Genomic DNA, 24,026 nt, shown 5'->3' with positions numbered 1-24,026 from the left:
TGGAGGGTAAAAATCGTAGAGGGAGACTAAGAGATGAATATACTAAGCATATTCAGAACGATGTAGGTTTCAATAGGTACTGGGAGATGAAGAAGCTTGCACAGGATAGAATAGCATGGAAAGCTACATCTAACCAGCCTCAGAACTGAAGTCCACAACAACAACAACATTTTGAAATTTTGAAGTTTGATTGTGGCTCTCAGCCATTTGTATTGCACTTTGCGTATGTTGTTTTTTTGTTAATTGGATTTTTATCTTGTTGATTTTTAAGATTTCTTGTTGTTGAACATGCTGGCGTTCTGCATTTAAAAGTCTATGGTAATATATTGTAAAATTTGGGAAATTAATTGTGGCCCTCAGCCATTTGTATTGCACTTTGAGTAAGTTATTTTTTAATTATTTTACTGCTATCTTAGTTGGAGTTTTATCTTGCTTGAAGGTCTCTCGGGCATGCAGCCGGGTTGACTGGTCCACCATGGAGGTGGAGAAAAACGGGCAGCTACCATTCTTGGATGTCTAGTAAGGAAAAAGCATGATGGAACACTAGGACACAGCGTCTACCGGAAGACAACACACACGGATCTGTACCTTCACGCCTCCAGCTGTCATCACCCACCACAAAGAGGAGGAGCACTAAATACATAAGTTCACAGCTTAAAACTGGAACTAGATCATCTCAAGGATGTGTTCCAGAAGAATGGCTATAGTGACCGCCAAATTCGACGCTCCTTCAAGCAGAAGACCACACCACAGCCGACACCTGATGATGATCCACCGAAAGCGACAGCCTACATACCATATGCGGGCAACGTATCTGGAAAAATAGGCAGTATTCTAGGACGGCATAACATCAAATGCGTCTACCGCCCGCCGCCAAAGATCAAGTCTCTTGTAGGGATAGTGAAGGACGATTTAGGATTCCGGAAATCTGGAGTTTATTTCGTACCGTGCGAGTGTGGGAAAGCATATGTGGGGCAAACCATTCGTACCATCGAGGAAAGGTGTACTGAATACAAACGGCACACCGATCTCCAACAGCCTACAAAATCTGCCATCGCAGAACATTGGCTCGAGAGAAATCACCGTATGGAATACGAGAACACAGAAGTCCTGCACAACACATTTGGTACTTTGTATACAAGGATGCAATTGAAATCCGGCTGCACGAGAACCTTATTAACAACGGGTTTCAACTCAGCCAAGCGTGGAATCCAGCAATAAAAATTCTGCAGGAGCGGGGCACCACACCCGCCGATGGCGGCATGCATACTGACGCCCATCAGTCATCTCGTCAGCGCAAGCTACCCCCACCACCGCGGCCTGAACATCCCTAGGTCCATACGCGGAGCCAGTAGAGGGGAGAGGCGACAGGAGTAACCTGATGATGATGGCACGTTACGCCGTCGAAAATTCGTTCAACAACGACCAGTCAACCCGGCTGCATGTCCGAGAGACCTTCAATCATCTCATTCGCCGGGAAAATCTACGAACACACAGGAGTTTCATCTTGTTAAGATTTCTTGTTGGAGGCCTTCAGCCCTGAAACAGTTGCTAAATTACAATAAATGACAATTAGAAACAGAAACTGACTTAAAACCCTTGGCCCTTTCCACAATCCTATTACCTGTTCTGCCCACCGGGTTTAGCGGGCGTTTCAAGTATCTACGCGAGCTCCATAGGTGAAACTACACGACGAACGCACTGCTCTGTTGCTATAGCTGATACGCTGAGCACTACGCAATCTGGACAAAAAAGTTAATCCCACTTGCACGAATTGCGCTACCACGCCTCCGGCCACACCCAGAATTCTTAGCTTATGGGATGACCACTGTGTCCAAATGCTGCAGTGGTCAATGCATCTGCCAAGTAAGTAGGAGACACGAATACGAATTCCAGTCCAGCACAAATTTTTAACTTTCCTCATAGATGCCTTTCCTCATAGATGCCTTTCGCAGCCAATGACTGTAATTTCTTTTGTTATTAATTCATAGTGACTGCTGGATCAAAATGGTGTCTTTTCTTTTGCCCATGTCAGAAAAAACAGACGCCATACGCATATAATTAAGGTGAGGACGGCCATTAACCTCTTCACTGAGGATGTACTCCAGGGCCTAACTCTTACGGGAATCGGCGAAATGAGGGTAATGGACAAGGGGTACTACATTAGTAGTGTGTGGATAAGTTGAGAATTTGGGTCTGGTGGGAGGCGTGCTACTGTAGTTCGTCCAGGTGCGATGAGCTCTGTGTCCGGATGGTATTAGTCAGCGGATCTGCCTGGTAGCTGGAGACCCGGGTCCGACTCCCAGCCCAGCACAAATTTTCAACTTTTCCCATTGATTTAAATCAGTGCCCATTCGCAATCTGTGTCTGTAATTACTATGTGTCTCATATTCGTAGGTACAGTCATTTCGTGGAATACTAAATAAATTTAGCCGCTTTATTTGCTTCCAGTTGTTATTTACTCCTAAAAGTTTCACGATCATCTAATGCCACGAAAAGATTGGTGGGGAGTGGAGCGAATGGAGCTATACTGAAAGGCGAAAGAAAGAGTAACACTTTTCTGACGCCAAGTACCCTAATGCACCAAATAATTAAGGCGAAGGCGGCCATTCATCTCTTCAGTGAGGATGCACACCAGGCTCGAAATCTTACGGGAATGTCGCGAATAATGAGGCTAATGGGCAAGGGGCAATACATTAGTACCTGAAGAGTCACGCCGTGTTCTGCCAAGGTATTTGATAACCATAATTAAAATTGTATTTCACAAGCATACTTAAAAGAAAATTGAAAAATCAATAATTAAGCCCGAGTTGACAAGTTTTCGGATACAAATACAGAGCCTTCATCTATCAGTGTTTAGGTATTAACATATAGATATGATGTCCGTTAAAATTTGGTAGGCTTAACCTTCCCAAAAAGAACAAAACATTAAAATTTAAACTTTTTAAATATATTGCCAAAGAGTTTAAACTTAAAGATAATTTGATGAAAATTACACTATGTGATCAGAAGTATCCGGGCTCCTGGCTGAAAATGACTTACAAGTTCGTAGCGCCCTCCATCGGTAATGCTGGAATTCAGTAAGGTGTTGCCCCACCCTTAGCCATGATGACAGCTTCCACTCGAGCACGCATACGTTCAATCGGGTGCCGCAAGGTTTCTTGGGGAATGTCAGACCATTCTCCAGGGACTGCTGCGCTGAGGAGACCTATCGATGTTAGCAGGTGAGGCCTGCCATGAAGTCGGCGTTCCAAAACATTCCAAAGGTGTTCTATTGGATTGAGGCCAGGACTCTGTGCAGGCCGTCCATTACAGGGATGTTACTGTCGTGTTACCACTCCGACACAGGCCGTGCATTATGAACAGCTGCTCGATCGTGTTGAAAGATGCAATAGCAATCCCCGAATTGGTGTTCGACAGTGGGAAGCAAGAAAGTGCTTAAAACAGCAATGTAGGCCTTTGCTGTGATAGTGACACGCAAAACAACAAGGGGTGCAAGCCCCCTCTATGAAAAATACGACCACACCATAAAACCACAGCCTCCAATTTTTACTGTTGGCACTACACATGCTGGCATATGACGTTCACCGGACATTCGCTATACGCACAACGTGCCATCGGATCGCCTCATTATGTACCGTTATTCGTCACTCCATACAACGTTTTTCCACTGTTCAATCGTCCAATGTTTACGCTCCTTACACCAAGCGAGGTGTCGTTTGGCATTAACCCGCGTGATTTGTGGCTTATAAGCAGCCTCTCGACCATTAAATCGTATTTTGCTCACCTCCATCCTAACTGTCGCAGTACTTGCAGTGGATCCTGATGCAGTCTGAAATTCCTGTGTGATGGTCTGGATAGATCTTCAACTGTCGGCAGTCTCTGTCAGTCAACAGATGAGGTCGGCCTGTACGCTTTTGTGCGGTACGTGTCCCTTCACGTTTCCACTTCACTATCACATCGCAAACAGTGCATCTAGAGATGTATAGGAGTGTGGAAATCTCACGTACAGACGTATGACACAAGTGACACCCAATCACCTGACCACGTTCCAAGTCACTGAGTTCGACGGAGCGCCCCATTCTGCTCTCTGAGATCGCTGATACGGAGCACGTAGCAGTAGGTGGCAGCACAATGCACATAATATGAAAAACGTATGTTTTTAGGGGTTTCCGGATACTTTTGATCACATAGTGTAGTTAGGTAAGATCATTGAAGACAAACACTGTTTACTACTTACAACTGTTCCACGGTGAATCAGTTTGCCATTACATAGAAACAATTATAGGCACACCTCTATACGTGACTGGTCGGTTTTGAAAATTACTCGTGCCAGCCCTGTCTGGCCTCAATATCGACGAAGTACCTCCAGCAATACACTACAAGGTGCAAGGCAGCTCGCGGTACCGCGAAATGCCACCAGAGTCAAAGTTTTGTAAATGACCAGACTGGATCATTAAAAAAAACTTTGTCGAGCTTATTTGGGTCACCGGCTTCCTCAATATTCGGTCACACTTCATAGAGACTCTTTTGTTGTACAGTGCTACCGACATGACCACTTCGTTAGCAAGACTTAAACCTCGAACTCCGTGCTAGAAAGGTCGCAATGCGTCAAAAGTTCCAAGGTCGACATGTGGTATACAGTGTGACTTTTTTCCACCGTGTACAAACTCTAATGATTGATCGATCAGAGGACACAAAACAAGAAAGGTCTAATGAACTTATTTACAGAAATACATGGCTTCGATTCTAGAGACAATTTGTTCAGCCATACTCTGTTACAGAGACTGCGGTCTAACACGTGCTGTAGCATGCAGCCACTGTTACGGTAAGCATGGTTTCCTCCTGGCAACGGCCTTGCCGCAATGGATAAACCGGTTCCCATGAGATCGCCGAAGTTAAGCACTATCGGGCGTGGTTGGCACTTGGATGGGTGACCATCCAGGCCGCCATGTGTTGTTGCCATTTTTCGGGGTGCACTCAGCTCACACACGCTCCTCCTATCCGCACCCTCAAAAGAGGATGACACGGTGGTCGGATTGTCCCTAGGAACCACTTGTGGCCTGAAGACGGAGTGCTATGGTTTCCTCCTAGAGGGTTACGTCGTTCCACATATGTTATGCCCTAGCTCCGTCTTCCGCCATAATAATTGGTAATATTCTGTCAGATCCACTCCTCTTGCTGACTCACCTGGTAGTGGATGTGATACAGCGTTGTACACAATGGTTCTGTATTCTAATCGACAGCTTGTCGACATGGTGTTTACTTACGGAAAGGCGAATGCCAAAGTGCGGCGGTAGCATGGTTGTATTAGGAGACCTATCCTCGACGGCAACAACCACAGCATTCAATGTTTGCAACAGTGTTTCGCCATTTGTCTGAGACAGGGTCGTTTCAGGAAGCAGGAAATCATGAAGGACGTACCCGGTACGTTCGGACACCAGATTTGGAGGAAAATGTGACTAACATAGTGGAAGCAGACCGCAGTGTCAGCAACTGGCACATGGCCCGCCAGTAAAGGGTAAGCCAGACGACCGTGTGGAACATTCTCCGTGACAACTGTTACTACCATTATCACTTACAGCGTGTGCGGGACTTATTAGCGACAAACTTTTCACATCGGGAGCAGTTTTATCACTGGTTTTTTTACCAGGCAACCACGATTCCGGGATTGGTGTCATCCATCCTATTCATAGGCGAGGCCACCTTCACGCGGAGCTGTATCATTAACGTCGTCTGTGGGATAATATGCGGAACCACCATGGTATGGTAGCAACGAATCGTCATCGTCATCGTTGGTGCAGACGGAATGTGTGGGCGGGAGTAATTGGCGACCTTGCTTTGGGACCAGTCTTCTTTGCAGGTCGTTTAACAGGCAGGAACTATTGGCGTTTCTTGTGGGTGACCTCCTATGCTGAAAGAAGTGCCATTGATGATTCGAATGGTTACGTGGCTACTAAATGACGGTGCTCCAGCCCACTTCCCGTTAACTTCTAGAGGCATCTCAGTCGTGTTTCTCCTGGTCGATGGATCGGACGACGGGGACCAATTACTTTGCCTGCTCGATCACAGATTCTCAAACCGTGCGACTTCTGACTATGGGGCTATCTCAAAAGTATCGTGTGTCCAGAGCCCATTCCAGATGTGGAGACCCTGGAGCAGCGTATTCATGCTGCCTATGACACTGTTCGGATGCACTCTGGCCGAGATTGACGTATAAGACAGAACATGTTGCGGCACGTGCACGCATGCTTCGGGAAACATGGAAACCATTTCCAACACACGCTGTAACTGTAGCTGCAAGGTACAGGGCGTTTTAGATCGCAGTCTCTTTAACAATGTACACTACTGGCAATTAAAATTGCTACACCACGAAGATGACGTGCTACAAACGCGAAATTTAACCGACAGGAAGAAGATGCTGTGATATGCCAATGATTAGCGTTTCAGAGCATTCATACAAGGTTGGCGCCGGCGGCGACATCTACAACCTGCTGAGATGAGGAAAGTTTCCAAACGATTTCTCATACACAAACAGCACTTGACCGACGTTGCCTGGTGAACCGTTGTTTTGATGCCTCGTGTGAGGAGGAGAAATGCGTACCATCACGTTTCCGACTTTGATAAAGGTCGGATTGTAGCGTATCGCGATTGCGGTTTATCGTATCGTGCCATTGCTGCTTGCATTGGTCGAGATCTAATGACTTTTAGCAGAATATGGAATCAGTTGGTTCAGGAGTATAATACGGAACGCCGTGCTGGATCCCAACGGCCTCGTATCACTAGCAGTCGAGATGACAAGCATCTTATCCGCATGGATGTAACGCATCGTGCAGCCACGTCTCGATCCATGAGTCAACAGATGGGGACGTTTGCAAGACAACAACCATATGCACGAACAGTTCGGCGACGTTTGCAGCAGCATGGACTATCAGCTCGGAGACCAAGGCTGCGGTTACACTTGTCGCTGTATCACAGACAGGAGCGCTGCGGTGCTGTACTCAACGACGAACCTGGGTGCACGAATTGTAAAACGTCATTTTGTCGGATGAATAAAGGTTCTGTTTACAGCATCATGATGGTCGCATCCGTGTTTGGCGACATCGTGGTGAACGTACATTGGAAGCGTGTATTCGTCATCACCATACTGACGTATCATCCGGCGTGATGGTATGGGGTGCCATTGGTTACACGTCTCGGTCACCTCTTGTTCGAATTGACGGCACTTTGAACAGTGGACGTTACATTTCGGATGTGTTACGACCCGTGGCTCTACCCTTCATTCGATCCCTGCGAAACCCTACGTTTCAGCAGGATAACGCACGACCGCATGTTGCAGGTCCTGTACGGGCCTTTCTGGATACAGAAAATGTTCGACTACTACCCTGGCCAGCACAATCTCCAGATCTCTCACCAATTGAAAACGTCTGGTGAATGGTGGCCGAGCAACTTGCTCGTCACAATACGCCAGTCACTACTCTTGATGAACTGTGGTATCGTGTTGAAGCTGCATGCGCATCTGTACCTGTACATGCCATCCAAGCACTGTTTGACTCAATGCCCAGACGTATCAAGGCCGTTATTACGGCCAGAGGTGGTTGTTCTGAGTACTGATTTCTCAGTGAAAATGTAATCACATGCCAGTTCTAGTATAATATATTTGTCCAATGAATACCCGTTTATCATCTGCATTTATTAGGCTGTAGCAATTTTAATGACCAGTAGTGTATGATTGAATAAATGATCTGTAAAATGGAAACCATGCATTTCTTGACGTAAGTTTTTCTTCCGTATCCTATCGTCGATCAATCCCTGGAGTTTGTACATGGTGCAAAAAATCACCCAGTGTGTTTCAGTTGTAGTCGACAAGCGCATTCCGCCTTCGTCATACACGATGGCGAGCCTCGACCAGCGCGCCCTCGACACACTACAGACCTGCTGTCGGAAATCGTACAGAATCCAAACACTGTGTCGTCTCGTCGACCTCTCATGCACGTGCACTCCACAGTCCCTTTTTGTGGCGAACGAAGGCGGGACTCTTCGTCGCTGACCGGAAGCCAGTCTTAAACCAACCCAAATGAGCTCTTCCCAAGTTCGAAACTTCAGTCAGCGATTATGTGCCTCATACCACAGTTAATGTTTCAGAAAAAATGTCGTTCAAAACGTTTCAGATATGATGTGAGGATAATCGACCACATAAGATGCTTCAGACTTGTTGGTCAAAAAACACTAATGGCCATTAAAATTGTACACCAATAAGAAATAAAGATGATGAACGGGTATTCATTGGACAAATATATTATACTAGAAATGACATGTGACGAAATCTTCACGCAATTTCGGTGCCTACATGCTCAGAAATCAGTACCCAGAACAATCACCTCGGCCTTGATACGCTTGGGCATTGAGTCGAACAGAGCTTGGATGGCGTGTACAGGTACAGCTGCCCATACAGCTTCAACACGATACCACAGTTCATCAAGAGTATCAAGGGTATTGTGACAAACCAGTTGTTCGACCACCATTCACCAGACGTTTTCAATTGGTGAGAGATCTGGAGAATGTGCTGGCCAGGGCACAGTAGAACATTTTCTGTATCCAGAAAGGCCTGTACAGGACCTGCAACACGCGGTTGTGTATTATCCTGCTGAAATGTAAGGTTTCTCAGGGATCGAATAAATGGAAGAGCCACGGGTTGTAACACATATGAAATTTAACGTCCACTGTTCAAAGTGTCATCAATGCCAACAAGAGGTGACCGAGACGTGTAACCAATTGCACCCCATAACATCACGCCGGGGGATACGCCAGTATGGCGATGACGAATAAACGCTTACAATGTGCGCTCACCGCTATGTCGCCAAAGGCGGATGCGACCATCATGATGCTGTAAACAGAACTTGGATTCATCCGAAGATGCATGTCATCTCGACTGCTAGTGATACGAGGCCGTTGGGTTCAAGTACGGCGTTCCTCAGTACCATCGTGAACCCACCGATTCAATATTCTGCTGTCACTGGATCTCCACCAAAGCGAGCAGCAATGTCGCGATACGATAAACCGCAATCGCGATTGGCTACGAACCGACCTTTATCAAAGTCGGAAACGTGATGGTACGCATTTCTCCTCATTACATGAGGTATCACAACAACATTTCACCAGGCAACACCGGCCAACTGCTGTTTGTGTATGAGAAATCGATTGGAAACTTTCCTCATATCAGCACGTTGTAGGTGTCACCACCGGTGCCAACCTTGTGTGAATGTTTTGAAAAGCTAATAATTTGCATATCACAGCATCATCTTCCTGTCGGTTAAATTTCGCGTCTGTAGCACGTAATCGTCGTAGTGTAGCAATTTTAATGCCCAGTGGTGTATTAATATTACCTCCTAGAAACTAAAAGTTATTCATTGCAAGCAATCAATATCCTCACCTTCCAATAACTTTTGGGTTTGCAACCGGATTCCGTCAACATTCTGCCACGATATTTCAGTCCAGGTGGCCGAACGTCTCTGGGCCGATACATCGTGGCAGAATGTTTATTGGGTCCGGCTGCAAACCCGAAAATCACTGGAATAGGAAATACGTCGGGAAAATTTCAAAAGCCAAACTAAAATGTTCACGTCCACAAATGTCGTCAGCAAATGAAACAGACATTCAAGTAGTTGGGATTAAAAAAAATTATGTGTAAAAAGTTTCGAAAGACATAGGGCGCTGAGACGCGCACTTTATGGATGTACAATGCACGTCACACATAGCGATGTAATCTGATCAGCCAGCTGAACAGCGTGTTGGTCCCCCTTTGGGAAACAATACTGCTGTATTTCGTCACGTCATGCATTCGATAGATCTTTGGTAACTTTTGTAAGGTGTTTCGTACCAAATGCTTAGACATGAACCATCCGGCATGCTTTTACCAAATTCTTTTGGGATTGCCTTGCTGCGCCTTCGCCGCGCGGTATTACCCGAGCGGTCTGAGACGCTGCAGTCATGGACTGTGCGGCTGATGCCAGCGGAGGTTCGAGTCCTCCCTCGGGCATGGGTTTATGTGTTTGGCCTTAGGATAATTTAGGGTTTTTTTTGCTGCTCCTTCTAACGTCTCAGGAAATTCAATAGTTCTATCAAAATTTTCCCGTCAAAGTGATCCTTCTGCACCGAGCGCGAGGCTATATTAGCTCTTGCGCGTCGCTATGGGTTTCTCTTCGAGGGTAGCGCCGTGGTTTGTATGCTGGCCCTCCGAGGAACCATCCCAGCATTTGCCTAAAGCGATTTAGGGAAATCACGGAAAACCTAAATCAGGATGGCAGGATGAGGGGCTTGAACCGTCGCCGTCCTGAATGTGAGTCCAGTGTGTTCACCGGCCGGCGGGGGTGGCCGAGCGGTTCTAGGCGCATCAGTCTGGATCCGCGCTTCCCCTACGGTCGCAGGTTCGAATCCTGCCACGCCCATGGATGTGTGTGATGTCCTTAGGTTAGTTAGGTTTAAGTAGTTCTAAGTTCTAGGAGACTCATGACCTCAGTAGTTAAGTCCCATAGTGCTCAGAGACATTTGAACCATTTTTGTGCTCACCACTGCGCCACCTCGCTCGGTGAATGCCACGGACGGCGACGATACGCGCCAGGGCACTCGGCTGTAGTGTCTCCCAGACGGTTGTTACTTGTGTGATAGCATAGTACGGCTTGCCACCGCTAGAGGCAGGTGTGTGTCGAAGGGCTCTGTTAGCTCCCTGAAGAGTAGATCAGGAGACCGTGTGCTGCATTGGCATTCTGTGGAGCGGCTCTTGTGGAGTCTGAAAGGAACCGGTGACACTGTAGGAATCCCGTCAATTATTAGTACTCTGGTCTCCTGTCGCCATGGTCTTACTTCTAGCTGGTCTAGAAAGCTGAGCTACGTGCCACTGATTTCATTCTACTGAGCCCTTGAGAAAGTGGTGAAAATTTTTGTACTACTGATACCGTTCCCGAGTTATGTTTATTCTCATGTCAGCGTTTGAACAGTGCTGTAGCCGTAAGTTGGTCGAATTTTGTTAACGTCCTAACCAATAGCTACTGCACGCATTAAGTGTATAAACGTCATCCCTTATAGTTTAGTTATGTTGTTTGCTTGTGATAACAAATCTATGTTCCAGGTATTCTTACCCAAATGCGCTTCTTTGTCAACCTATTGTATAGGCAACCTTGATGACTCATGTTTTGTTAAAAACGCAGGGTGCAGGCCTTTGACAGGGGGGTTTGTAACTGTATGTTATTGTTTGGAGCCATTTAAGTAACCAAGATTTTAATTTATCGTGTTGAAAAGACAATAAGACGATGCAAAAATTGACATATTACCTTTTATAGGAAAAATACGTAATGAGTGGTCTCAGGAGAAGTTTCATTATACTCTTGAACTGCATGTATCTGTAAACCCAAAACCGGCTTCGGTTCCATCAGACCACCTCCAGATCACCGACAGATGTATTCACAGGCGCGATTACAGGCAAGCAGTAGGACTGAGGACTATGAGAATTTATACTTATACGGATATGGTGTCTGTTCTTTGGGACATGTCTGAAAGAACAGACACCATATCCGTATAAGTAAATAGTTCTGGAAATGCCGGCCATGGCCTTCTTCTTCTATGCGGAAGCACATATATTCCTCAAACTCTTACGGGACTTGGTACGAATATCTTCCAGGAGTAATGAGTTTTTTGGGGTGGGACACAACGAATGTAGTGTGCGGACATACAAGGTGAGAATGTGGGTCTCACGGGAGTCGTTCACGAGATAGTCCCTGCAGTCGCGCTCTCCTCTGTGCCCCAGGTGACTCAGATGTGTAGAGCGTCAGGCATGTAAGCACGAGATCCCGGGTTCGAGTCCCGGTCGGGGCACACATTTTCACCTGTTCCCGTTAGTATACAGGGTGTTACAAAAACGTACGGCCAAACGTTCAGGAAACATTCCTCACACACAAATAAAGAAAGGATGTTATGTGGACATGTGTCCGGAAACACTTAATTTCTATGTTAGACCTCATTTTAGTTTCGTCCACCTACGCTCAATGGAGCACGTTATCATGATTTGATACGGGATACTCTACCTGTGCTTCTAGGACATGTGCCTTTACAAGTACGACACAACATGGGGTTCATGCGCGATGGAGCTCCTGCACATTTCAGTCGAAGTGTTCGTGAGCTTCTCAACAACATATTCGGTGACCGATGGGTTGGTAAAGGCGGACTAATCGCATGGGCTCCACGCTCTCCTGACCTCAACCCTCTTGACTTTCATTTATGGGGGAATTTGAAAGCTCTTGTCTACGCAATCCCGGTACCAAATGTAGAGACTCCTCGTGCTCGTGTTGTGGACGGCTGTGATACAATAACCCATTCTCTAGGGCTGCATCAGTGCATCAGGGATTCCATGCGACGGAGGATGGATGCATGTATCCTCGCTAACGGAGGACGTTTTGAACATTTCCTGTAACAAAGTGTTTGAAGTCACGCTGGTACGTTCTGTTGCTGTGTGTTCCCATTCCATGATTAATGTGATTTGAAGAGAAGTAATGAAATGAGCTCTAACATGGAAAGTGAGCGTTTCCGGACACATGTCCACATAACATATTTTCTTTCTCTGTGTGTGAGGAATGTTTCCTGAAAGTTTGGCCGCACCTTTTTGTAACACCCTGTATATCAACGCCCGTCAGCAACTGAAGGCATTAACATAAATCTAATTGTGAGAATTTATTCCGGATCAGGACTTCTAACACAGATTTCGCGCATTACGCGAGCCGTCGCATTAACAGCTGCTTAACATCACATACACTGTAATATCGTATTTATCTGCCGATACCAGGAAGCAGTTTTAGATTAACATGGCCTCACCGGTACAGAAACTACATAATGTGTGTACGAGTATTGGCTGTGGCGCAGAATCGACGACCTGTGGGAGTCTGGGTCTACCCGTGATTTGTGCACGGGTAGTGCACGTTTAGACTGAGCGGTTAAGGCGACCGCCAGCGTAAAGCGGAAAATCAGGATCGACCCCCGGTCCGTCACAAATTTTCGCTGGCGCCATTTCCCTATATAGTTGACAGTTGTTTGCATTGGCATCTGTTAATACGCTTAATGTATTTCATAACGACTGCAGCCGCCACGGCGCCTGTTCCTTCGGATATGCACATAGGCACTGCAGTATCATTACTTTCACATCTGAGTTGTCTCAGCTACAGGAGATCAAATGCTTCAAATGGCTCTGAGCACTATGGGACTCAACTTCTGAGGTCATCAGTCCCCTATAACTTAGAACTACTTGAACCTAACTACCCTAAGGACATTACACACATCCATGCCCGAGGCAGGATTCGAACCAGCGACCTCACCGGTCGCGCGGTTCCAGACTGTAGCGCCTAGAACCGCTCGGCCACTCCGGCCGGCGCTACAGGAGAATCCAACAATTACTATACGCAAAATCACATGTTATGTCTTAAAAGTAATATCGTTCTACAACGTAGAACATACAGGGTGACAGTTACTGAACTATATGAAATAAAATCGACATAATTTCTGAACGGTTTGCGTTAGGACATTGAAACTCACGGTTGGCCGCGGTGCATGATGGGAATTAATATGGGTATGCATGGTTTGGTTTAGCGACAAGACCTACTTTCATTTGGATGGGTTCGCCAATAAGCAAAATGGGCGCATTTGGCGAACCGAGAATCTGCATTTTACCCTCAACGGGTGACTGTATAGTGTACAATGTCCGGTCACGGAATAATAGGTGCGATATTCCTTGACGGCACGGTGACTACCGAACGGTACGTGGAGGTTTTGGAAGATGATTTCGTCCCCATTATCCAAAGTGATCCTGATTTCGACAAGGTGTGGTTCATACAAGGCGGAGCTCCATCCCATAGAAGCAGGAGAGTATTTGATATCCTGTAGGAGCACTTTCGAGATCGAATTCTGGCTCTGGAGCCGCCCGCCGTGGCCGAGCGGTTCTAGGCACTTCAGTCCGGAACCGCGCGACTGCTACTGTCGCAGGTTAGAATCCTGCCTCGGGCATGGATGTGTGTGATGTCCTTAGGTTAGTTAGGTTTAAGTAGTTTTGAGTTCTAGGGGACTAATGACATCAGATGTTATCCTGTAGTGCTCAGCCATTTGAAGCATTTTCTGGCTCTGGGATCCCCAGAGGCCGCTGGCATGGGCCTCTATTGGCCGCCATTTTCTCCAGATCAGAACACAATCGACTCTTCTTTGTGGGGATATATTAAAAGACAAGATGTGCAGAAATAATCCCAAAACCATTCCTGAGCTGGAAACAACCGTTCATGATGTCATCGACAGTATCGATGATCGGACACTTCAGCGGGTCAGGCAGAATTTCGCTATTCGTCTGCGCTACATCATGCCCATGATGACAGGTATATCGAACATGCCTGACGTTTACATGTTGAATAAAGTGTGCACGCGACGTAGTTTGTAACTAATCTACGTTTCTTTTTATGAAGTTCAGCATTTGTCACTCTGTAAATTTGCTCGTGAAAACTGGCGCGTGTTTGCTGTAGCCGATGTACCTAAACCCGAAGATGGTTTCATGGAGCTGAAACTGTAACATAGAAGGACTCTAAAACATGCTATGGTGCAGGGCGTTTGCTGAAAAGAGCTAGAGAACTACAGAGTGCGGAAATTTATGACAGTGCTGGACTTGGTAGTTGCAATGCTGCAGTGGCTGTCGGCAGGAACAGCTTTTGGAGGAGTATATGCGGGCAAAAACACTCGTAAACGTAGATAAAAAATGGACCCCCGTCGAGTATATCCGCTGTGTTGGTCGACGATGCGACGCGTGGACAGCCCGGGGGAGAGGGGGGAGGGAACGGGGGAGGAAGAAGGGGGCAAAAGGTACAAAAGGTACAGCACGAAAAGGGCTGTGTACCAGCGAGCAGAGCACTGCAGCTTTGAAACCTGTGTATACTTTAATTAACGAGCTGTGGTGGCCGTGCGGCGCGCAGACTGAAAATAAGAGATTTAAAAAGGGCGTCGGGAGAGGGAGGGACTGAAATTTAGGCGCTTAGAGATACAGCGTTTCACACCGCAGGCGACCGGCGATGAGTCCCACGCAAAGGTGTTAATGAATGACCGGACGCCGGAGATGTAGGCGAAACTGGGCTTTAACGATTGGCAGCGCGGCTGTCGCCAGTCGATACCCGAACTGGTACAACTGCTGTCTGTCACGGAAGCCCTCTGTACCACGCACAGTCCCTCACTGTGCAACCTCCGTAAAGTCTAAATTTGCTAATCACATCCCACCCAACAGCAAATGGGGCAATTAATCTTGACAGATTTTGGGAACCTGCACAGCAGCGAGCGTTTTGTATGCATTCTCGTTTCATCGCTACATCTTCTGGCTGAGAAGGCATTTAGCGATTTTCTTTTTTTTTAGTCTCATTAATTTACTTTTGCTTACAGGCTCGGGACCCGGTACCTAGAATCTAACGTAGGGCGTATTTCTACATAGTTACAGGTAGCTGTTTACAAATGTGCTTAAACATTGTACCACCCGGTGTGGTGTAGTGAGGACTATGTTATTAAAGTACAGAATGACCACTCAAAACATTTATTAACCAAATTAATTCAGTCTGCATAAAAGTAGTAACGCAATGTGAAGCACGGGCTGCAGATGGAGCGTGCATACTCAGCATACAAGTCATCAATACTTTAATTCCGTACTCACCCCTCATCTACAGTTTATATAAGAAAACTACTTTGGTCATGTAAGAAATAGACAATACCAACACAGGCCATGACAGGAGTTACAATTCTCATCTAAATAACTTGCGCCTGTGACTATTACATCTACATCTACATCTACATGACTACTCTGCAATTCACATTTAAGTGCTTGGCAGAGGGTTCATTGAACCACAATCATACTATCTCTCTACTATTCCACTCCCGAACAGCGAGCGGGAAAAACGAACACCTAAACCTTTCTGTTCGACCTCTGATTTCTCTTATTTTATTTTGATGATCATTCCTACCTATGTAGGTTGGGCTCAACAAAATATTTTCGCATTCGGAAGAGAAAGTTGGTGACTGAAATTTCGTAAAAAGGTCTCGCCGCGACGAAAAACGTCTATGCTGTAATGACTTCCAACCCAACTCGTGTATCATATCTGCCACACTCTCTCCCCTATAACGTGATAATACAAAACGAGCCGCCCTTTTTTGCACCCTTTCGATGTCCTCCGTCAATCCCACCTGGTAAGGATCCCACACCGCGCAGCAATATTCTAACAGAGGACGAACGAGTGTAGTGTAAGCTGTCTCTTTAGTGGACTTGTTGCATCTTCTAAGTGTCCTGCCAATGAAACGCAACTTTTGGCTCGCCTTCCCGACAATATTATCTATGTGGTCCTTCCAACTGATGTTGTTCGTAATTTTAACACCCAGGTACTTAGTTGACTTGACAGTCTTGAGAATTGTACTATTTATCGAGTAATCGAATTCCAACGGATTTCTTTTGGAACTCATGTGGATCATCTCACACTTTTCGTTATTTAGCGTCAACTGCCACCTGACACACCATACAGCAATCTTTTCTAAATCGCTTTGCAGCTGATACTGGTCTTCGGATGACCTTACTAGACGGTAAATTACAGCATCATCTGCGAACAGTCTAAGAGAACTGCTCAGATTGTCACAAAGGTCATTTATATAGATCAGGAACAGTAGAGGTCCCAGGACGCTTCCCTGGGGAACACCTGATATCACTTCAGTTTTACTCGATGATTTGCCGTCTATTACTACGAACTGCGACCTTCCTGATGAAGCAAAGCAAGCGCTGTATCATGTATAAGATACAGAGGCGAGCGAGTGCACGGGACTTACCCTAGTTCACTGCTAGTAGCGTCACGTCATCGTAACGCGCCTGCATATAGTATTGCACCACATTTAACATAAAAGTAAAAATTAAGATTTGTGTGTAAAACTTTGTTAAAGTATAGTTCTATGTAATAATGTTTCAGGTAACAAATCTTAATGTTATAAAATTAGTAGTTTACGTAAAATTCACGTTTTGAAAGAAAAATAGGAGGCGCTAAATAATGACGCTAGGAAGCCAAAATTTGGTGAGAAGGTGCAGTAAGAAGTCATTAATGAGTGGTGCTGGTTTCCAAAACCATAAAACTAAAATTGACTCCAGAATCCGCGTTTTTCGGAAAAATCAGAGGCGCGAAATAATAGAGCTACAATATTGAAAATTGGTAGGAGTAATGAACTATTCGGGAGGAACTTGCTGTAGAAGTCGCCTCTGAACTATTAAACGATTGGCTGAATTAACAATATTTAATGTCTTTAGCATTTTCAGAAGTTTCGAGTAATTTGTGTGAGCCTTTAAGATAATAAAATCTTGTTTGGAACTTTAAATTTTATTGAAGCAGCCCTAATCCCGTGAAGAACTATGGATATTTTTCGTTTAGCTGGGCTGTACAGGAATGTGGCCGTGCAGACTGGGAACTAAGGTCAGTAAGTTTCCCTTCGTTTTCTGACTGGCCACCAAATTAGTTGCCAGGCTCGCGTGATTTAAGGTGGCAATGTTCAACTTTCATTCAACATTAAACAACGACTTCTTCGCCGTCCCACATATGTTGCATCGGCAATAATCTGTTACGTGAAATGAACATTCAAACAACTCATTCGACAAACTTCTTCGCCGCCCCACATATGGTGCATCGGCCCGGGAAAACTGAATTAAAAGCAAATAAAAGTGCTCGATGTGTGAAAGCGATTGGTATAAATTAACGAACTCGGTAGGCAATAACAGGACACTGAATTGAACTAGTGTGGGAACAGTGTTACCAGTAAAGGCGGGTGTAGTGTATAAACAATAAGTGTCTACCGCTGTACGTTGGTTAGTGACGATGGTGAGGAAGGCGACGATGCTGGATCGCGGCTGCCGACGGCGCTGAGACTAAAGGAAGACGGTGCGTCATCGCGGAGCTGCGCTGATCTGCGAGACAGCTGCCGGCTGCGCCGAGCGGTCAACGGTGCCTTGCTGCCCCCCCCCCTGGAGCTATTGCAGTAGGCGATTCCTGTGGCGGTACTCGACGCTACGGCTGCTGCTGCTGCTGCCTTCAATACGTCGCGACGCGTCGCATCACGATTGCTGGTACACCGCGACGACATCATTCGTCGAAATCAAGCATTTAAGTTAAGTCAAAGACTTTTAAAATATTTATTAACTGCTGCTAACAAACTAAAAGATATGGAAAGTAGTGTACATTTCAGAAGGGAACCGGTCTCTGACCAAGAATCCTCACGATCAGGAATTGAGTTTAATAAGGATGGTTCCATTAATCCCTCAAATATTGATAGAACGTAATTTGTCACCAGTAAATTATGACTTTAATTTAAATGAGAGTGCAGGGATGCAATCAATAAGTGAAATAGAAGTCAAAAGGGAGCCAGTAGAGTTGCTAACTTTGTCAGGTAGTGAAACTGAGCTCAATATATCTCCAGCTCAGTCAAGTCAAGAGATACAAAGTATCAAGGTAGAAGCTCCGGATTGGATGCAAATACTGTTTGCCAAACTCGAATCAAACCAAAATAAAATTGAGGCTAAAATTGAAAATAGTAATAAAGAGTTGGAGAATAAAATTGAGGTTAGTAATAAAGGGTTGGAAAATAAAATTGAGGATAGTAATAAAGAACTAAAAGAAGAACTGCAATCAAAATGGAATAGTTTGAATTATAAGATAGATGCTATTCATCATGACATTCAAGTAAAAGTAGGGCAACAGTTAACTAAAATGCATAGTACTTTCAAATGTGAAATAGATCAAATTCAAAAAAATTATCAAGAGGCAGATGAACTTTTGGAAGTGAGGTTGTCCGAAAGATTGAGCAACGAGTCCAAACTTTGCTCTGACAAAGTTAAAGAGGTACAAATTAAAGTAGATACTTGTCAGAAAAACATTGAGAAAGTAAAAGAAACCTGTACCGAAATTCGTGGTGCAGTGGAACAAAGATGTTCTGCCAGGATAGAGGCAGTAGAGTCACAAGTAGAGGAATTAAATACTAACATTGCTAACCTAGAAAATAGAGTAACCTCTGTTAATTCTAGTCATTCTACTGTACAGCATGTGACTTCAGTTGACGCCGCTTTTATAGGGTGTCGACAGTTTTTGCGCTTTGATCCTGATAAGTACATTCACCCTCTTGAATTTTGGAATGACTTTGAGGATGTTCTCCCCAACACTTGGTCAGAAAGAGAAAAAATTTCATTTATAAGAAGTCATTTGTCAGGTGATGCTTTGCGATGGTCAGCGGATGTAATGATCAAATGTAAAACTTTATCTGAATTTAAGTCTGCATTTCTCAACGAATACTGGTCACATAACAAACAAAATAATGTATTAAGGGAATTCTGGAGTGGTAAGAAGTTTTTCCCAGGGCGTGAATCAGTAAAGGATTTCGCTAGGAAGTGGGTTTCAAGACTGTCACATTTGACAGAAAAGATGAAGCCAGATATGATCATTATGGGTTTAGAAGGTAAGCTGCCGTGGTACTGGCAGAAGAGGATCATTTCCGCCCCTAGAGATAATATAGACAAATTTATTGAATATCTGGAAAGAGTGGAAAGAGTAGCTGCTGCTGAGGAGCAGGTGCAGCAGAATAACAAATCTTCTAACAATCACGTACAAAATAATGGAAACGTGAACGTTAGAAATATGGAAGTTAGGCACACCAAAACAAACTATCGAAACCAAAGCCGTGGCAGAGGAAGAGGGGGTAGATACTCACCACGCTTTCGTAACAACTACTATGACGAAAGTGGAGAAGTAAATATTATGCCATTAAGACAAGAAGGGAGTCATGATGCTACTATATCTAGTGGTGTCACAGATGAACACAACAGGCCGCGTGTGGGAAACTAAATCCCGTCTATGAGGAAACTGGCGCTCACCAGGCGGTAACAGTAACACAGCCAGTAACGGAAACACAGACAATCAGCCAACATACACAGACAGACAACATGGATGACGAAATAAATACAGATAATACCAGTGATGTGTTAAGCCACTCTCACAAAATAGTGGATAGTATTTTGGATACACTAGAAAAATGGGTCAAGGAAGAACAGGAACTCAAGGTAGATAATGGGGAAGAAATAGGTAATGGGTTTGAGTCTGATGGGAATAATGATGAAGTAAAAGCTTACATCTTCGATGAAAATGGCAATCTAAAAGCTGAAGTAGAAGTAGCAGAAGTAGAATCAGTACTGCAAAACTTTAGAGAGGAGGAAATGATGAATGAAGGGGGTAGAAATAGTAACGAGGTGAAAGAATCTAGTAGCTGTGTAAACGTGCCACAAATGATTGAAGGTGACGACATTCTTATGAACAGCAATATTGCGCAGGGACGCAGTTGCTCAGAGGTAGAGGATAGTTTGGCTGATGTGCAGCAAACAAAAGTAGAAAAAGTCGTCAGATGCTTCGATTTAAAGTTAGTGGACAGATTAGAGAAAGCAGCTAAGATTATAGAGCATGATGAGCCCCAGGATGTAAATGTAAATGTAATTGCAACTGATCAGAATTACTTTAGCTGGAAGAACATAGAACGAGATTTATTAGACGAGGTGTGTGAGCAACCTGTTCAATGTAAAATAACTCACCCTGTTATCAAAGTAAACATATCAGGAGTCACTGTGCGTTGTCTGCTTGACAGTGGCAGTGAAGCAAGTGCTTTATCACAAACATTTTTTGACACCATACCCAATAAAGAGAAGTTAACAGTTATGAAAGTAAGTGGCTTAAAGATTATAGGTGCTACTGGAAAAGTCTCTAGACCAGTTCAACACGAAGCTTTGATACCCATTGGTATAAATGACGTAGTAATAGATCATCCTTGTTTGATTGTGCTAGGCTTAAGTGTTGATATGTTGATTGGTACTGATTTCTTATCAAAGTACCAGGGAAAGATCAATTTTGATCAGAACAACTTAATTTTAACTTTACCTGACTCTAAAGTGATAAGAGAGTCTTTTATAGGAAGTCATATAGGCGGTAGTAATGAAACTTGGGAACTGCCTATTAGAGTAATAAAGAATAAAGGATACTTGCTGGAAAATTTGGTTTTCAGTGAGAATGAGGAAAGTGCTAAGGTTGAAGAGAGACACATCCTAAAGGAAATAGAGGAAAAGGTACAATCAACAAAGCAAATTGCTGACGAACAAAGATCAGAGTTAAAGAGTGTGTTAACTAAGCATAGTAATGTATTCTCAAACGCACCTGGTGAAGTTAAAGGTTATGAATGCCATTTGAATATCAAGCCTGGGAAGGTATTTTTTAAGAAGCCTTATCCAATACATGATGCAAGGGCCTCCCCCACTAGTTTTAAAATTGGTGAGCTAGTGCTGGTCAAAACAAAAGAAAAATCAAAGAAAATTTCTGCAGAAACTAAAAAGTTTATGCATGTATATCATGGACCATTTAGAATAGTAAGTAAACCTCATGCTAATGCCTATCGTTTGGAATATCCAAAGAGTAAGAGAGAACTAGGTCTAAGAAATATTGTGGATCTAAAGGAATTTAAAATTAACAGTAATTAATTACTGTAGGGAGTCTGCCACTCTTTGGCGGATACACGGTTTGGCGTACCGTGCAGTCCCAGCTGGGTGAAACTTTATTTCCTTTTCAAGTTTCATTCCCTTCTTCTGGTCTATCATAACAGGTAAGAATCACATATGTCTTCATGTTGTATATATGCTATTAGGTTTTAAGTATTCTTAGTAAGGATCTACCTAGTGAATGGCAAAACAAAAGTCTGAGTTCCAATAAGAGGCAAACATGGCTAAAATAAATAAATTAAAATATTTCATGTAATTGTAAAGGGTTAGAAACTACAACTAAGAGAGACACTTTGCAGTATACGAAGTACGGTATGAATATGAATAATCCATGAGATTATGCAGAAGGTAGTATGTTGCTAGAAATAAGGTTGTCTGAAGGAAAACAGCGTAAGAAGGTAATGCTCATAGAGGCAAGCAATGGCGTTTTAGAATTAAATAAATGGAGATGTGTGGAAGTGGTGTGAGGATCGCACCAAATATATAGAAACAGGACGTCAATAGGCTGACAAAAGGAAAAGGGAGAAAGAAGTGGAGAAATGAAGTATTTTTGAATCTGGAAGAAAAGGGAGAAAATGAATAAGGTGAAGAAGTGAAGTAAGTAAATTGAAGTAAATGATGTAGGATTAAAGAATAATTCCCTCACGTCTCGTGAAATGGTGAAAAACGCTAAATCTTGCTTGAGGCAAATAAATAGTTAAACAGACAACAGAAACACACAAATATGGGAAAATGCAGAAATTTGGAATCGGTATACTGAAAATAACTAATTTCTTTAGTAATTCATACAATAAAGCAAAGTGCTGGTCAGCAAATGACTTCTTTGATGAACTAATCCATACGATAATTAAGCCAGAGTACATTAAAACTAAAAGGTTACTCAATTTTCTAAGTTGAAGCAAGATCTTAATATATTAATTTGCTAAAAGAATTTTCACTATTTAGGAACCTAAAAGATTATTTATGAAAGAAGAAAGTAGGAGCTATTGTATCAGATACGACTTAGTGCTAAATGTCTTTCTGACAACTTCACAATTAGTAAAATAGTGCCAGAATATAAACTATAAAATGTACTTTGTCCTACCTTAGATATAAGTTGAAAACAGAAACTTAGACTGTATTGTCTGTTTCTCAGGGACATGCAGGCTGCATGAATGACTGACAACAAGCGGTAGGGAGATTGGAAGTAGAGACGCAAACCACAGTGAATACAATTTCCTCCCACAATTTTGTCAATCAGTGAAATTAAATGAGTGTTACAATAGGACACCCACCACAGTGCCGAGTATTATAGTAAAAGAAAAATGTGAGTGCGTTGCAGTGATAAAAGTCGTGTGTATTTTCTTTTTCAGGAAGAGACTGATTTTAAAGAAAAAAAAATAACTATTTTGTAACCATTGAAAAATTTATATTTCCATGTAAATGTATGTAAATAATTTGTGAATGTCTTCTGTACTAGGTTTTCTATGTGTATATGAGTATGGTTATTTTGTGTATGTAGTAATAAGGAATTTCCTAAGAAGAAGCAACTTAAGTTGAAAGAGGTATACTAAAGTAATCCATCGCTTGTTTGTTCTTTTAGAAATTTAATTTTGTTCAAAAATATATTTTCACGAAAATTAAAAAGGGGGTGATGAAGCAAAGCAAGCGCTGTATCATGTATAAGATACAGAGGCGAGCGAGTGCACGGGACTTACCCTAGTTCACTGCTAGTAGCGTCACGTCATCGTAACGCGCCTGCATATAGTATTGCACCACATTTAACATAAAAGTAAAAATTAAGATTTGTGTGTAAAACTTTGTTAAAGTATAGTTCTATGTAATAATGTTTCAGGTAACAAATCTTAATGTTATAAAATTAGTAGTTTACGTAAAATTCACGTTTTGAAAGAAAAATAGGAGGCGCTAAATAATGACGCTAGGAAGCCAAAATTTGGTGAGAAGGTGCAGTAAGAAGTCATTAATGAGTGGTGCTGGTTTCCAAAACCATAAAACTAAAATTGACTCCAGAATCCGCGTTTTTCGGAAAAATCAGAGGCGCGAAATAATAGAGCTACAATATTGAAAATTGGTAGGATGCTTCAGTTCACCCTAATAATAATAATGGAAATACCACAATCAGTTACCTCTTCTAGTTTTTTAGTAATTTAGTAAAAACTACTTTTGTGAGTAAAATGTACATAAGCATTATAGATTAAGTACTTTAAATTTTAATGATAAAACAAATTCTTTAAGACCAATGATCAGATAGGACAATTAACAAAGCTACACCAAGTTTTAGTCTTGTAGCATAATTAACAGCTGATACAAGTCTTGATAAAGCTATGGTTCAGAGGTAACAATCTACCGTTAGTTCCATTGTAAAAATTCTAGAGAGTAAAGTTTTAATTTTAGCGGGCTGAGATTTTCTACGTGC

This window comes from Schistocerca gregaria, chromosome 6 (assembly GCF_023897955.1).
Source record: "Schistocerca gregaria isolate iqSchGreg1 chromosome 6, iqSchGreg1.2, whole genome shotgun sequence".
Lineage (NCBI taxonomy): Eukaryota > Metazoa > Arthropoda > Insecta > Orthoptera > Acrididae > Schistocerca > Schistocerca gregaria.
The sequence above is the reverse complement of the archived record's forward strand: the minus strand, read 5'-3'. Positions refer to the sequence as shown.